Genomic DNA, 17,814 nt, shown 5'->3' with positions numbered 1-17,814 from the left:
CTATGCAAGCTTCAAGGACTGGTTCTCATAATCCAGTATACTTATGATACAGTGACTTACAGAACTCCTTTGACATTAAAAAAAAAAAAGGTGGGAGTAGAGGGAAGGGAATCTAGTAATGGCTTGGCTTTTCTTTATTCTTTTCAAAGAATTGGGCTGGAAATATAGAAATCTAATACAATTCTTTCTTTTTTAAATAGGGAAATAGGGACTAAAATAACCAGTCATACAGCTCAGGACTGCAAAAGCTGAGGTAAAATCCAGATCACTACTTTCATAACATAGCAATATTTTTAAAGAGAAGTCAAATATAGTGGTCCTTCCCCCACATATACACACTCACTCAGGACACCATACCACATTGTAACAAGATGGAAGAAATGACTGAAGGAGCTAGCTGTTCAACAGAGAAACTGATCATCAAAATCAAGTCTCTTTGCTATGCGCTTTAACAAAACACTATGGTCAGATTTATCTTTGAGAGAATATTTCTTTCTTTCTTGACACCTGCAAGAAATTATTTAAAAGGCCTCCGTCTCTGAACTGTTCATCACTCCATCTGCATCAAAAATTAAATCATCTTTATACAAGGCTGCAAGGACATCTGTTTGCAATCATCCTCCCCGAGGAAGCAGTGTTTCTGGAAAAGTAGAAATCCGATTCTCCCCTTTCTGTGTTCATAGGCTGCTTTTGGAGAAGTTTCCAGCAGAGGATCTGGGAAGGCTGAAGGAAGTCAGATAAGAGTGCCTTTCATATGACTTCACCACCGGGGCCTGGCTGGCTCAGGGGGCTGAAAATGCTTTTCCTCCACCATTTAGTCATTGCTTGTCCTACTTTTCTGAAGTCAAGAAGTACTCACATAAAGAGCAACTTGTTCAGTGACAGAAAAGGTCATTTCTACTGGCCAAGCACTTGGAAAGGAGACAGGAAGCATATTATTTTTGAAAGGTAAAGTGATAAAATATTTGCTTACCAAAGGGACAGGCAGCAATGTCTTAAACCCACCTTGGGGTCTGCTCTATCCTGCAGGGTGGGAAATGACTCCATCATTTTGCTATTACTCTGATGGAAATAGCAGGCAGTTAGGAACTGAAATAGCTTTTGCTTGAATAACACAGGGGCTCAAACTATGCAGATGAGTGACTGTATACACTGATGGCAGACAGTAACCTCTTCTACCTCTCTTGGAACTGGCAAATTCAGAAATTTCTCAGGAGTTAGGAAAGGTGGAAAATGGCTTTCTCCAAGATGCAAACCCAGGTTTAATGCATTTTTAGAGATGATTGTGTTGTGAAATTGCTCCTCCTTCTAATTTTGCCTCCCATTTTTATATATGCAGCAAGAGGATAGCAATTAAAAACCTCTGCTGAAATGTAAATGGGAAACTTTCCACAGTCAGAGTTTATATTGTGGCATCGTTAGTATGTAAATAACACATGGTACTTTATAGAATGTGCCATAATTGGCTCTATTTGAAAGGATGCCTTTATGTAAGAGAATATTATCATTGGAAATGCGATATAAGAGGTGCCATCAAGCATACAGTATATTTTAGGGAAGAACTACCAATGTTTTATTCGGGAGAGCAAGATGCATAACTTTCTAATTTTTTGTGACTAAGACTTAATTAAAGGCAGAAATACTATATAATTAAGAGCAAAATGTTTATTTTTGCTGGTAAAAGCTTTGATCAAACAAATGAAGTATTTTATTAAGTATGATATTAATCCAAGCATGCTGCTTTAGAGTCAGGATTAAGTCTTTCTTTCCTCTAATAATTGTAACTCTAGTCATTTACCCTCACCATATGCTAGGCAACTATTAAAACCTGTAAGTAATAGAGTAACTGTTGATTTGTATCAATAGAGGGAGTTTCCACACTGGGAATTCCTCAGATGACTGAAATCAAGGATTTTAATGATTTAAAAAGGATGCTTTTAAAAAAAAAAATTCAAGCCAGTTTTGTAATTAAGAACAAAACCTTTAACTGCTCGCACAGCAGGATCTCCCCCATAGAGACCACAACTGTAGTAAAATGAATTAAATTCACTCTGTTTTTTTTCCCCTGCTTGTTTGACTTAACGTTGGCATTTGCTCTGAGAAACTATGCAAGGCTAACCACAATTATGTTCTACCCACAGAGGCAACAAAGCTTTGGTTTTAGGGAGAATTATTCTGTCAACATATACTGCTTCCAGCAGACTTTTGTCTGGATCACTGCTCCTTGAATGGGGCTCAGTTGATTTTCAAGTGGGAAAAATAATCATAGAATTATAGAATTTTAGCATAATTTATGTAGTCTGACAGAAGCACCATTATTGGAGATTTGAATTTTCTGACTGTGGAAAAAAAAAAGGAAAAAAAATTGAAGTCAATGGGCTGATATTATACTGGCTCTGGAATCTTTGTGCTTAATTCTTTTTTCATTAAAACCAAGGGAAATTTAAAAGGAAAGAAAAAAACTAAATAAACCAGGTGATCTGATTCAGTTATAATTGGTTCCCTGAAAGTCATGGAATCAAAGAGGTGGGAGGAGGTGAGATTAGGAGGGGAAGGAAGTTATTTAATCATTTCTTTGCCTTCAAGAAAGGTCACATAGAGAGCATATTCCTGAAATGGGAAATCTCTTTTCTCCAGAGCCAGAAATTCTAAAACTTCCCCTGGTTACCTACTTCAACTTTTAATGACAGTCATGCAGGAGAAAAGCCAGCTTATATAAAAGAAATGTAATCAAAATGAGCCTCAATTATAAGTCCAGAATTGCCTTACTTATCTGACATCATCGGGGAAAATGAGTTACTCTTTATACGCGAATTTTCCTGACAAATGAAACTAAGCTTCATTTTTTCTTTTGATCTGGGGAGGAAATTTTCTTAAAAATATATGTAGATCATTTCTACACTTAAGAAAAATATAGTGAAGATAATTTAATTGTATCTTGTTGACTGGGACAATCATTATGAACAAAAAAGCAGTGGCTATAGAGTTGCTCATACCTCATGGAGGACATCTGGTATGCAGATTTCAACTCTTCTATGATTTAGAGGAAGTTCTAGGAAAGGACATTCAATAGATAGAAATAAGTGATTTTCCTAATGTCAAAAAGCTAACAAGTGCTAGGGACTGGATTTGGATCCAATTTAAAATTAAAATCATAATGTTAGAACTATTTTTTATGAGAAGTCACAATTTTTCCCTCCAAAATTTTAGAATTCACATAATATAAATAAAATTTATATATTTTGTATAATTTTATGACTGTGAAACTACAGGCAGATTATTTCTTGCATCCCAAGACATTACTATTAATAGTTTAGGAAATACTTTCCCTATGAAAAGTATACTATAAAATGGGAGACCAAAATCAAATGTATATTTCTCAAAGTGATAGGTGAAACATTGCATTGTAACTTATAAATGTCAGAAAAAAGGGGGGGGGTCTACTTAATTCAGTGGGGATAAAGCAGGTTTTCTTTTTTTTTTTAAATCGGGAAACAGCAATATGGAAGTGGTGAAGAACATAATTGTTTTAAAGTAATATTTAGAATACTTAGAATTTTATTATTTTTTTCTATCCAAAGAACTACAGAGAAAACATTGATATAAGGCAGGTTAGAAAACTTTTGAATTCTTCCCTCCCCCTTCTTAAATTCTCTGATTTCCAAGTTGTAGCAGCCAAAAATCTCATATGCTATATTCTCAGCCTATGGAAACACTATCCAAGAAAATGAGCTAAAAATAGCTTGTCCCCTGCATATATACATAGAAAGAAAACTAATGAATGTGGAGCCTTTGAAAAAAGCATGAATATGTAAAACCACCCAATAGGATTTTGAGGTTAAAGAGAAGGATGGAAACTGAAGTGGTTTAGGACAGACCCTGTCATGCTGAAGCCAAGTAAGATGAAAAAATGGGTTATCAAAAGTAGTGATAGCAACTTCTCTCTTGAGCAAGTTTATATATATGTGTGTGTGTGTGTGTGTGTGTGTGTGTGTATGTATAGTGCTTCTAGAACCTTCACAATTTAGAGTAATTTTACATATTAGTGATTTCATTATTCCAGTCACTTGAGAATTTCCATAGTTTACTAGGATCAATGTAGGGATGATATATAACCCCAGTCCCCAAATAGTACCTACTCTACTAATAGTCAAGGAAGAAAAAAAAAAAAAAAACCAAATAGTCTAGTATTTAATTGATATAGAATAGAAGAGGAAATATCAAGAAAAGGGTAAAGAAAAGAATCATTTTCAGCCCCATACATAAATGAGTACAATTACCCACAAATTTTCGTGCTGGATTTTATCCCTAATTAAATTACTAGAAAACTCATACCCTAGAGGAGCATGTTCCTTCAAAAATGTGCCCCTCCTCATTTCCCAAGTTTTATTGATGTCACTACTATGCTCTCAGTTACCCAGGTTCAGGTGCTTGTTTCTCCCTCTGAAATATCTTTTATTCATTTATTCCTTAATTTGTCAGTTTTATAAGATTATGTAGAATAGTTGTAATACTTTATTTTTATAGTGAATTATTCTTTTAAAAAATGAACAACTTTGATTTCATTTGATGCTTCAAGCAAGTAAGCATTGTTACTCCCATTTTACAAATTAAGAAACTGAGTGAGATTCTGACTGGTTAAATGACTTGTCTAAGGTTATACCAGTAGTTGATAAGGGAACTGAAGTTCATTCTTTCCGTTCACTCTGATATCAATCTAGTTGACTCCCACTTGCACTAATATAATAGTCTACTAATTATTATCTCTACTATGAGCTTCACACCTTTTTTCTTTCCAGAAGTTAATGTAAATTAGAAAAGGACACAGCTACGTCACTTTGCTCAAAAATCTTTAAAAAAAAAATTTATTAAAGGCCTTTTATTTACAAAACATATGCATGGGTAAATTTTCAATACTCATCCTTGCAAAGCCTTCTGTTCCAAATTATCCTCTCTTTCTCCCCTCCCCCCTCCCCTAGGTGGCAGGTAGTCCAATACATATTAAAATATATGTTAAATTCGATATATGTAAACATATTTATACAGTTATCTTGCTGCACAAGAAAAATAGGCTCAAGAAGGAAAAAAACTAGAAAAGAAAACAAAATACAAGCAAATAACAACAAAAAGAGTGAGAATACTATGTTGTGGTCCACACTCAACTCCCATGGTCCTCTCTCTTAGTTGTAGATTGCTCTCTTCATCACTGAACAAGTAGCACTGGTTTGAATCATCTCATTGTTGAAGAGAGCCACATCCATCAGAACTGATCGTCATATAGTCTTGTTGCTATGTATAGTGCTCATTTCACTCAGCATCAGTTCATGTAAGTCTCTCCAAGCCTCTCTGAAATCATCCGGCTGGTCATTTCTTACAGAACAATAATATTCCATAACATTCATATACCATAACTCATTTAGTCATTCTCCAACTAATGGGCATCCACTCAGTTTCCATTTTCTAGCCACTACCAAAAAGGGCTGCCACAAACATTTTGGCACATACAGGTCCCTTTCTCTCCTTTAAGATCTCTTTGGGATATAAGCCCAATAGAAACACTACTGGATCAAAAGGTATACACTGTTTGATAATTTTTTGAGCATATTTCCAAAGTGTTTTTCAGAATGGTTAGATCCATTCATAGTTCCACCAACAATAGAGCAATGTCTCAGTTTTCCCACATGTCTTCCAACATTCATCATTATTGTTTCCTGTCATTTTAGCTAATCTGACAGGTGTGTAGTGGTATCTCAGAGTTGTCTTAATTTGCATTTCTCTGATCAATAGTGATTTGGAGCATCTTTTCATGTGATTACAAATAGTTTCAATTTCTTCATCTGAAAATTGTCTATTCATATCCTTTGACCATTTATCAGTTGGGGGATGGCTTGACTTCTTATAAATTTGAGCCAATTCTCTATATATTTTAGAAATGAGGCCTTTATCAGAACCTTTAACCGTAAAACTGTTTTCCCAGTTTTTTCTTCCCTTCTAATCTTGTCTGCATTAGTCTTGTTTGTACAAAACCTTTTTAACTTAATATGATAAAAATTATTTGTTTTGTGATCAATAATGATCTCTAGTTCTTCTTTGTTCACAGATTCCTTCCTCCTCCACAAGTCTGAGAGGTAAACTATTGTATGTTCTCATTTGCTTATAATATCATTCTTTATGTCTAGATCATAAACCCATTTTGATCTTATCTTGGTATATAGTGTTATGTGTGAGTCTGCCATACTAGTTTCCTATTTTCCCAGAAGTTTTTGTCAAATAGTGAATTCTTATCCCAAAAGCTGGGGTCTTTGGGTTTGTCAAACACTAGATTGCTATAGTCATTGATTATTTTATTCTGTGAACTTAACCTATTCCACTGATCAATTGCTCTATTTTTTAGCCAGTACCAAATGGTTTAGATGATTGCTACTTTATAATGTAGGTTTTAGATCTGGTACAACTAGTCCACCTTCATTTGCTTTTTTTTTTAATCAATTCCCTTGAAATTCTTGACCTTTTGTTCTTTTAGATGAATTTTGTTGTAATTTTTTTCTAGGTCAGTAAAATAGTTTCTTGGGAGTTTGATTGGTATAGCACTAAATAAATAGATTAGTTTAGATAGTATTGTCATCTTTAATACATTCACTCAACCTCTCCAAGAGCACTTGATATTTTTCCAGTTGTTTAGATCTGACTTTATTTGTATAGAAAGTGTTTTGTACTTTTGCTCAAATAGTTCCTGACTTTCCCTTGGCAGATAGATTCCCAAATATTTTATACTATTAACAGTTATTTTAAATGGAATTTCTCTTTGTATCTTTTGCTGTTGGAGGTTGTTAGTGATGTATAAAAATGCTAACGATTTAGGTGGATTTATTTTATATCCTGCAACTTTGCTAAAGTTGTGCATTATTTCTAATAACTTTTTAGTTGATTCTCTAGGGTTCTATAAGTATACCATCATATCATCTGCAAAGAATGATAATTTGATTTCCTCATTACTTACTCTAATTCCTTTAATCTCTTTTTCTTCTCTTATTGTCAAAGCTAGCATTTTTAATACAATATTGAATAGTAATGGTGATAGTGGACAACTTTGTTTCACCTCTGATCCTATTGGGAATAGTTCCAGTTTGTCCCTATTACATATGATGCTTGCTGATGGTTTTAAATATATGCTACTGACTATTTTAAGGAAAAGTCCATTTATTTCTATATTTCCTATTGGTTTTAATAGGAATAGGTGTTGGATTTTATCAAATGCTTTTTCTGCATCTATTGAAGATAATCATATGGTTTTTGTTAATTTGATTACTGATAAAGTCAATTATGCTAATAATTTTCCTAATATTGAATCAGTCCTGCATTCCTGGTATAAATCCAACTTGGTCATGGTATATTATCCTGGGGATGATTTTCTGTAATTTCTTTGCTAATATTTTATTTAAATTTTTTGCATCAATATTCATTAGAGAGATTGGTCTATAATTTTCTTTCTCTGTTTTTGTCCTACCTTGTTTAGGTACCATGTCTGTGTCAAAAAGGAATTTGATAGGAGTCTTTCATTCCCTATTTTTTCAAATACTTTATATAGTACTAGAGTTAATTGTTCTTTAAATATTTGGTAGAATTTACATGTAAATCCGTCTGGTCCTGGGGATTTTTTCTTAGAGAGTTGACTAATAGCTTATTCTATTTCTTTTTCTAAAATGGGGCTATTTAATTAATTTATTTCCTCTTCTGTTAATCTGGGCAATCTATGTTTTTGTAGGTATTCCTCCTTTTCACTTACATTATCAAATTTATTGGCATAAAGTTGGGCAAAATAACTCCTAATTATTGCTCTAATTTCTTCTTCATTAGTGGAAAGTTCTCCCTTTTTGTTTTTGAGACTAATAATTTGATTTTCCTCTTTCCTTTTTCTAATTAAATCAACTAAAGGTTTATCTATTTTGTTGGTTTTTTCATAAAACCAACTCTTAGTTTTATTTATTAATACAATAGTTTTTTTTTTTTTTTTTTACTTTCAATTCTATTGATCTCTCCTTTAATTTTTAGAATTTCAAGTTTGGTATTTGATTGGGGGAATTTTAATTTGTTCTTTTTCTAGCTTTTTTTCATTGCAAGTGCCCAATTCATTGATCTTCTCTCTTTCTATTTTGTGCAAATAAGCATCTAGAGATATAAAATTTCCCCTTATTACAACTTTGGCTGCATCCCACAAATTTTGGTATGTTGTCCCATTATTGTCATTCTCTTGGATGAAAGTATTTATTGTGTCTATGATTTGCTGTTTTACCCATTCATTCTTTAGGATGAGATTATTTAGTTTCCAATTACTTTTTGGTCTGTTTCCCCTAGCCTTTTATTGCATGTAATTTTTATTGCATCATGATCTGAAAAAATGCATTTATTATTTCTGCCTTTCTGCATTTGATTTTGAGGTCTTTATGTCCTAATATTTGGTCAATTTTTGTAAAGGTTCCATGAACTGCCAAAAAGAAAGTATATTCCCTTCTGTCTCCATTCCACTTTCTCCAAAGATCTATTACCTAACTTTTCTAGTATTCTATTTATCTCTTTAACTTCTTTCTTATTTATTTTGTGGTTTGATTTATCTAATTCTGAGAGAACAAGTTTGAAATCTCCCACTATTATATTTTTGCTGCCTATTTCTTAACTTCTCCTTTAAGCATTTCCATGCTATACCACTTGGTGCATATATGTTTAGTATTGATATTGCTTCATTATCTATGGTACCCTTTAACGAGATATAATTTCCTTCCTTGTCTCTTTTAATTAGATCAGTTTTTGCTTTTGCTTGATCCCTGAGATCAGGATGGATAATCCCTGTTTTTTTTTTTTTTTTTTTTTTTTTACTTCACCTGAAGTATAATAGATTTTGCTCCAGCCTTTTACCTTTACTCTGAATGTATCACTCGGCTTTAAATGTGTTTCTTGTAAACAACATATTTTAGGATTCTGGCTTTTAATTCAGTCCACTTATGCTTTATTGGAGAATTCACCCCATTCACATTTATGGTTAAAACTACCAATTCTGTATTTCCTACCATTTTATTAATCCCAAATTATACTTATCTCTTTCCTTTTCTCCTTTCCCTCCTCCCCAGTATTTTAGTTATGAGCACTACTTTCTTCAAGCAATCTTCCCCCCTTTAGAATTCCTCCCTCTTTCTTATACTTTCCCCCTATTATTTCTGTTTTCCCCTCTATTTATACTACCCTTTTCTTTTTCCCCTTTTCCCTTCCACTTTTCTATAAGGTAAGAGAACTTTCTGGGTGAAACCAAATATGTATAATATTTTCTCTTTGAGCCATATCTGATGAAAATAAGATTCACACAATGTTCATTCCCCTTCTTTCTTTCCCTCAATTATAATAAGTTTTCTTTGCCTCTTCCTGAGATGTAATTTTCCTCATTTTATCTCCACTTTCCCCTTTTTCTGGTACAATTCCCTTTCCAGCTCTAGTTTCTTTTTTATAACAGTAAAATCAAATTATACATACACTCTCTGTGTATGCTCATAACGAAATACAGTTCTCAAGAGTTCTTTTCTCTTTACCTTTTTATGCTTCTCTTGAGTCAAAAACCTTTTTAAAAAAATCTTATTTCATTAAATATTTTTCAATTACACATAACAAGTTTTAATATTCATTAAAAAAATTTTAGTTACAAATCCTCTCTTTTCCCCTACCCCTTAAAAAGGCAAGCAATATGATATTAACTATACATATGAAATCATTCAAACTATATTTCTATATTAGTCATTTTACAAAAGAAAACACATAAATAAGAAAAAAGGAGAAAGTTTTTAAAAAGTTTGTTTCAAGGGGCAGCTAGGTATTGCAGTGGATAGAGCATCAGCTCTGAAGTCAGGAGAGCCTGAGTTCAAATCTGGCCTTAAGCACTCAACACTTCCTAGCTATGTAACCCTGGGAAAGTCACTTAACCCCAATTGACTTAGAAAAAAAAATTGTTTAAAAAAGTATGTTTCAATCTGCACTCAGAGTTCATCAATTCTCTCTGAAGACGGATAGCATTTTTCATCATTAAATCCTGTAGATTATGGTTTTGTCTTGGATTATAGTCTTGGTCAGAGTAGCTAAGTGAGTCACAGTTGATCATCTACTTACAATAATGTTAGTGTGCACAATTTCTCCTGGATCTGCTCACTTCACTTTCCATCAATTCTTGTAAAACTTCCTAGGCTTTTTTGAAACCATTCTGCTTATTATTTCTTATAGCCCAATACTATTTCATTCAATATTTATTCAATCATTCCTCCAAATGATGGGTATCCCCTCAATTTTCAATTCTTTGCTACCACAAAAAGTCATGCTCAAAAATCTTTCATGACTTCTGATTGTATATTTAAAAAAATTATAAACTTTTAAACCTAACATTCATAGATTTAAAGAATGATTCCAAACTACTCTTATAGCTATATTTTATATGTGATATTCTGCTCTGTGGCCAAATTGGATTGCTCATTGTTCCATAATCTCATCCTCTTCTCTTTCCTATGTTTGTAATGGATTCTCCATATATGACTCCATGTCAATTTAGTGAAATATTTCTCCTTCCTCAAGTCCCAGATCAAGTGCCATCAATTCCATAATATTCTCTCTGACCTCCACAGTCAAAAGGTATTCTTCCTCTGTGGAAGGAACAAATGATCTGTCACAGAAAATTTTATTTATGATACACAATTTACATAACTGCAGGAAAGTGGCCAACACAGTTTCCCCACTAACCAGAGATTTGCTTAAAGTAAAGTGCAATGAACTTTTATAATAACAATATTATAAAAAATGAGGGAACTCAATGGGAAAGACAAATTATTCAATTTTTAATGTTGTTTTTTAAAAATCATATTTAACGTAAAGGGAACAGTGATATAACATCTTTTGGAAAGATCTGGTCAATGGTTCTGACCTTGTAGGTCATTATGGGCACTGTCATTATTATAGCACTAATTCATAACCACAGAATTTGAGAATTAGAAGGTACCTCAACAGTCATCAAATCTAACCCATATATAAAAGGAATCCCAATCATCACATAACCAATAAGCAATCTTTCAGCTTCTAAAGACCTCCAAGAAGGAGTATACACAGGTCTTAATATAGTACCTCATACAAACTTAGATCTATGGACATTCTGATTGCAACTTATTTGTACTTGCTCATCCTGTGTGATTTCTGTCTATGGGTTCCCACAGATTCATCACATATTATCCATCTAACATTTTAAGGAATTTCCTTATCACTTTTTAACATTGTAATAATATAGTAAAGTCCATGGATTCCCCCCCCCCCCCAATGATTATCCTTCTTTTAAAAACTCATCTTTTTCAATTATCCATCTATTTCTCCAACGAAGATAACAGGGTAGCAAACATTCCATCTTGGGGGATGTTTCATCATGGCAGAGCATAATGAATTTCCCAACTCTCATTATCTTAATAATTTTTATATCAGATCACACAGCTAGTAAGTGTTTAAAGCTGAATTTTAACTTGGGTCTTCTTGATTCCAAATCCAGGGCTCTGCTGATCAAAATGATTTAAAGTCTATTTTAGTTTCTTCATTAATAGTAACTGATATACACTGGTAAATTTTTTGTTTTTATATAATTTCTTTCATGCATTTCTAATTTTTTTAACATTAATACCTTTTAAAAATTGGTTGGGTTGTAGTTGATTTCATTGTAAGTGCTCTATTTTTTGTAGTTTATTCTTCAAGCCTGATACTAGGCTTGATCTAACACATTAGTAACTATAGAGGGATAGCAGGATCAGTCTTGGCAGCAGATTAAGTTTACCATCTGAGGACTTCTCTAATCATCAGTAGGCTGGTCATTTGATCATGAATTCTTTGGCTATGGCAACCAGGGAAACAAAGAAAAATACCAAATCCTCTCAGTCCTTTATAGGCCCTTTCCTTTCTGCAGTGTACATAGTGGACAGTTAATGGACACTTGTTGAATATGCTGCTGCATTAAATTAAGTTTCAGAGAGATGTTAAACACTTCAAGCAAACAGTTCTCTTAGAAGGGCCAGATTCAAACTGTGGGAAGCCCATTTACAAAGAGGCATTGAATTAAGTGCTCCATCTAGCTGCCTCTAGAATACAAAGCAAAAGAAACTGATACCCAAATTGGGGGGAGGGGGGTTTAATGCAAGTCCAAAGTCACAGTCCCAGTGATTATTCTATTCCTCCTGAAGAAGGGGCATTGGGAAGATTTGATTATTAACCTTAAACTCCAGTACTAATGAATTACCTTCTCCCTTCTCCACCCTGAAATAGAGTTCTTGGGTTTCTCAGGAAAGACACACTAACTGATATGCTGGAGTACTTTGGATAACAAATTGTTAAATTTTCAATGTAAGCATTTACACCTTGAAAATTATATGGGGGGGGGGGGTGCAGTTAGGTGGTGCAGTGGATGAAGTACCAGCTCTGAAGTCAGGAGGACCTGAGTTCAAATGTGACCTCAGTCACTTAACATTTCCTGGCTGTATGACCCTGGGCAAGTCACTTAACCCCAATTGCCTCAGCAAAAAGAGAGAGAGAGAGAGAGAGAGAGAGAAAATTATATGGAAAGGTGAACTCAAATTAAAACCAGAGGCACTCAAATAAGAAAAGCAAAAAGGGGTTTATTATGATCTTACAAGAAAGGGCAACTCTCAACAGATAAGGTATCAGTAGAGAAGAGCAAAGTGTAAACTGCAGTCACAGGATTACATAGACCCTAACCAGACATACTCATTCTGGCCTCTACCCTTTTCTCCCATTGGCTGGAGAGTTCTAATTTACCCAAGAAACTAAATATGGACCCCAGAACACACTTTGCTGTATTAGTTATTTAAATGCTAATAAAAAAGGGAAGGGTGGAGAGACAGGAGGGAAATGCTTGTTTATCTAAGATAATCAAACACCTGCAGCTTTTATCTATCACTCAATTTGTTATTGCAAAGTCTCAACTTACAATTAGGGTTTAGGTCAGGCTACATTCTTATGAGAGGTCTTTACTCAGTTTATCCCATACATTCCCCCTCTCACACCATTCTTGATATATTCTCCGAATCTTCTGGACCTGGTCTGTCCTTTTTTTTTTTTTTTTTTTTTTTTTTTTTTACTGGAGTACTGCTTCTCTAATCTGATTGGCTTGGTCTCCTAAAAAATCGAAGGCCTTTGTGGTCTGCTTAATTATTTCCACCATGGCCTAGAGTCTAATGAGCCTATTCAGCATACAAATTGAGGTTGTGTACCCCCAACTCCCATGGGGGGGCCACCTATCACCCCAACCATTGTGTCCCCAGTAATTAGGATAGGTAACTTTTCACAAATAAAAATGCCTATCATTAAACAAAAATGCTAAAAGAAACAGACAGATATATGCATCTAGCAACAGATGGATGACTAGGCCAAATACTCACTCACTTATGTAAGATATAATGATTTTCAGATAGGAAACTTCAAGATCTTACATACTTGAATTGTGCTCATAGTTTCTTCTGAATGCTTACCGTGATTATAGAAATTTGTTATAAGAGGAAAAAGCAGGGATGTGATTATAATCAAAAACTCGTCCTTCAGGCCTCAGCCTAATAGCACATACATAACAGGATGAAGCATCCTTAGCTAATTGTGTGCAATAACAATTCCACCTTCTATCCAGACTTAGGAATAATCAGGTAGGTTCTTATTCAAAGAAACACCATTGGGAAACTGAGTCAGAAGAATCCCATCTTAAGGGGAGGCTAAGGTTGTCCTCTCAATTCTTGCCCAGATACTAATCTCTGTAACAATTCAGGATCACATTCCTCTGAGTAGTTTTGGTATATTCCTTTCAGATGCTGGATTACTGGCTTGATGATCCATCAGACAATCATAGCTGAATTCAAAACTCCAAATTATATCAGCTTTAGTTCTAAAAGATATTATCTCAAATAGAAAGTCTCAATAATTAGAGCTTTAGGTGATTTTAGCTCTCAGGGATCACATATCCTAAATAAGTATTGACTATAAGACTATAAGACTATAATTTTGCATTGATAACAGTAAGAAATTCAGCCTAAAAACTTCACAAATTATTTTATTTATTTATTTGTTTGTTTGTTTGTTTTTGCTGAGGCAATTGGAGTTAAGGGACTTGCCCAGGATCACACAGCTAAGAAATGTTGAACTCAAGTCCTCCTGACTTCAGAGCTAATACTCTATCCACTGCACCATCTAGCTACCCCAAGCTTATTTTTATATCTAAGTAGATGAGTTTTAAAATCAACATTATACAAATCATTTTACTTTAAGATATTCAATAACCAATCTATATCAAAACATGTTTAGATATTAATCATGTTCAAAGGGACAAAGACATAGAACACTGTTCTCAGAATCTCCCTAAACAATGGGAAAAGCCTTAAAATGACTCAATACATAGAATATATAGGATATTCTAATTTCACATTAACTGCAGTCTTAATCATCTGTAACAAAGTCCTTTCCATTCTGCTTCTTTCAGGACTTAATAAGCAGCCACTGTCTTGGAACTGCAAACTCCAAAGGTGTTGTCTGAGCTAGTAATCCTTGCTTCCTAAGGGCTAAAAAGGATGAGGACACTGCCAATATATAATTCCTTAAAAACTTATCCTTTGTTTCAAAAAAGGATCTTTCCTTTTTCCTCCCAAATAAAATAAACCAATATCATACGGGAAAGTCCCAAATTACTTCTAGGACCGATTCCAATTATTTAACAGAGCAATAGGCAAACATTTGGTCTAAGGCAATTTAGTCTCTAATATCCCTTTCTTAAGAATCTGATTCATTCTTTTCACTTTCCCTGATGAGGGTCTGCCCTCAGGTATAGAGAATTGCCACTCAATTTGCAATCTCTTCCCATTATTGCCTTTATCAAAATCAAACTCTCTTGGTTTTTCCACAGGTCTCAAGGACTTAAAGCTACTTTAAAATGATAATAATGATAATAATTAACAATTAAATAGCATTTCTAGTGTTGCTTAATACTTCACAAATGTTATCTCTTTTGATCCTCACCACAACCCTTTGAAGTAGGAGCTACTATTTTAGATAATAGCTGGGATTATAAATTTGAGTAGCATCCCTGATGAAAGTCTTATTGATTCCAAAATTTGTCCTCAATCCATCATGGCATACTTCTTCTTTAAAGAAACTCATTACATCCCACCCCTCATTTCTATAGGATTAAGTTATCTTTATTCCCCAACTGACAACTCACAGTTGGTACAAAAGATGGCCTTAGCCTACTTTTGTTTGCATAGGGACAATAAATCCCAATAAATGAACAAATCCCCTATAGCAGACAGTTAATCCATTAATGAAGAAATTGCCCTTTGAGTACCTTATATAGATACAGTGACTGAATTTGAATTTCTATAGCTGGTTTGATTCTTTTTGTTTAATCATTTCAATCATGTCTAACTCTTTATGATTCAATTTGGTTTTTGTTTGTTTTTGATAAAGATATTGGAGTGGGTTGCTATTTCTTTTTCCAGCTCATTTTACAAATGAGGAAACTCCTTGTATGTGTCTCATGCTGAATTTGAAAACTCATGAAGATGAATATTCCTGATTCCAAGCCCAGTACTCTATCTACTGCACAACCTAGATACCCAGATTTGGCCCTTAAGCAAAGCCATAGTCACAAAATAGACAGTATTTATTTACTAATTTCTTTACTGACTTTTTTATTGACAAAAAATTAAGACTGACATTTTTAACTTGCATAGCATATTTAAAAATTTCCACAAACATTTAAATAGGGGATTAATATGTGCAAAAGCACTGATCTAAACTGACTGTTGAATTAAGGAATGGTAGCTGATAATTCTTTTCACACTAATTACATAGATAAATAAAAAATGACTTTGATCAACATCTGCAGAGCACATTTTCTTCACAAATGATTTCTTGCTTTAAACAGGAACAGATATAATATTCTCTTTGTGACAGAATTTGATATACTGTGTTCTCTCTTTTCACTGAGTCTTGCTGCTACTTTATTATTCTATCATTCCTTATTTTATCATTTCAATCTATGTGAGCTTCCTTCCCTGGGCCTCAGTTTCTTTATCTTAAAGTGAAGGGATCAGACAAGCTGGTCTGTAAAATCCTTTCCAACACTAAAACTACAATTCTATGTTTCTATTAATTCTTACTCCCCCCCCCCCCATTACTTCTACCCCTCACTACTGTGGACAAGTAACATTAGTTTGTTCAATAAACATTTATTAAGACCTACTATGTGCCAGACACTGTGCTAAATCCTGGATTTACAAATAAGAAAAATAATCCCTATTCTTAAAAAGCTTATAATCTAATAGAAGAGGATAACCCATGAAAGGAAACTGAAAGGAGGGTATCTAGCATGAAAGCATAATGTTCCATAGGGCTGGACAGTTCTGAGCCTTCTATAAAAAAAGGCTTTGAGAGGATTCTATTGCTCCAATCTCCATCCTTCCAATCAGAGGAGAGAGACACCTGTAGCTGAGAAGGTATTGAGTATCAAAAACCTGAGCCAATCCTCATGGTGTTGAGAGATTTCAGGTGATGGGCTGATCCTAGAGGAGAAATAATGTTCCCTGGATTAAATATTGGAAAGCAAAAAGAACTAGATGTAAAATAGAGTTAACTAACTGCTACAATATTCCATATCCCATATATAATACAGACATATATATTTTTTGTGTGTATATAGAGGTATAAATATATAATGTTGCCTTTGTCACATTTAGCAAAGTGCCCAGCAAACATCATAAAGGATTGCTCTATGCTTGTAGAATGATGGAATAACTAACAAACTAAGCTTTATCATTTTCTCTGCTTTTCAGTGCTTCTTTTTCTATTTTGTTAGGCTTCTTTACTCTGTGCTGGGTCCCTAGTGCACTTGCATTTTTAATTTTTAGAGTGTATGCTCCTTGGGAGCAAGGTCTTTCTTTTGCCCTTATTTGTATACTCCACACAATGCCTGGCACTTAATAAAAGCTTATTTTCTTATTGACTTACACTGGTCTTTGAGACTGCTCAGAATTCCCCACAGCATCAATAAACAAAAATTTAGCACTGCCTACTGATATTGACTGTCAACCTTTTTTTCCGAGTTTGGTCTAAGAAAGACAAAACAGGTTGTATCTGTGGGTTAATTCCTCCTAAGTAGATGAACATGTATATATAGGAACAAACTTAGAACTGAACTCAGGGCAGAAACAGAAGGACATTGCACAGAGTATCACCAACATTTTGTAATGATCAGCTGTGATAAATTTGGCTCTTCTCAATAGTACAGTAATTCAAAACAATTATAAGTAAATGGATTAGGCAGAATGTGGATTGAAGGATAGTATTTTCACTTTTTTTTTTTTTTTTGCTTGTTTGCTTTTTCTCTCTTATGGTTTTATCCCTTTTGGCCTGATTTTTTTTGCACAACATGACAAATATGGAAACACATTTAAATATGTTGCACATATTTAACCTATATCAGATTGTTTGCTGTTTTGGGGAAAGGGAGGTAAGAGAGGAAGAAAAATTTGGAACACAAAATCTTACAAAAATAAATGTTGAAAACTATATATAATTTGGAAAAACAAAATACTATTGAGAAAAAAAGAATTGAGCTCAGGGTAAGTATAAACAAAAATCACAGAATGGGAGAGAGGAGGGATAAAATCTGCATAGTGATCTTATCAAGTTATCTCTAGACTAGGTTGTTTTTCACATCTGGGAGTTAATATGAATCAGTCTGAATTGGTTATGTGA

The 17,814-nt window shown here is 33.9% G+C and overlaps 1 protein-coding gene across 1 annotated transcript in view; it reads left to right on the top strand.

Moving 5' to 3' along the window:
* The first annotated feature begins 781 nt into the window (after positions 1-781).
* Positions 782-17,814, top strand: part of ECRG4 (ECRG4 augurin precursor) — a 53,895-nt gene continuing 36,862 nt past the window's right edge. The window contains exon 1 of the mRNA XM_023500457.2: positions 782-948. The gene's annotated coding sequence lies outside the window, so the exon portion shown is untranslated. The remainder of the gene's footprint in view (positions 949-17,814) is intronic.

Source organism: Sarcophilus harrisii, chromosome 3 (assembly GCF_902635505.1).
Source record: "Sarcophilus harrisii chromosome 3, mSarHar1.11, whole genome shotgun sequence".
Lineage (NCBI taxonomy): Eukaryota > Metazoa > Chordata > Mammalia > Dasyuromorphia > Dasyuridae > Sarcophilus > Sarcophilus harrisii.
The sequence above is the reverse complement of the archived record's forward strand: the minus strand, read 5'-3'. Positions and strand labels throughout refer to the sequence as shown.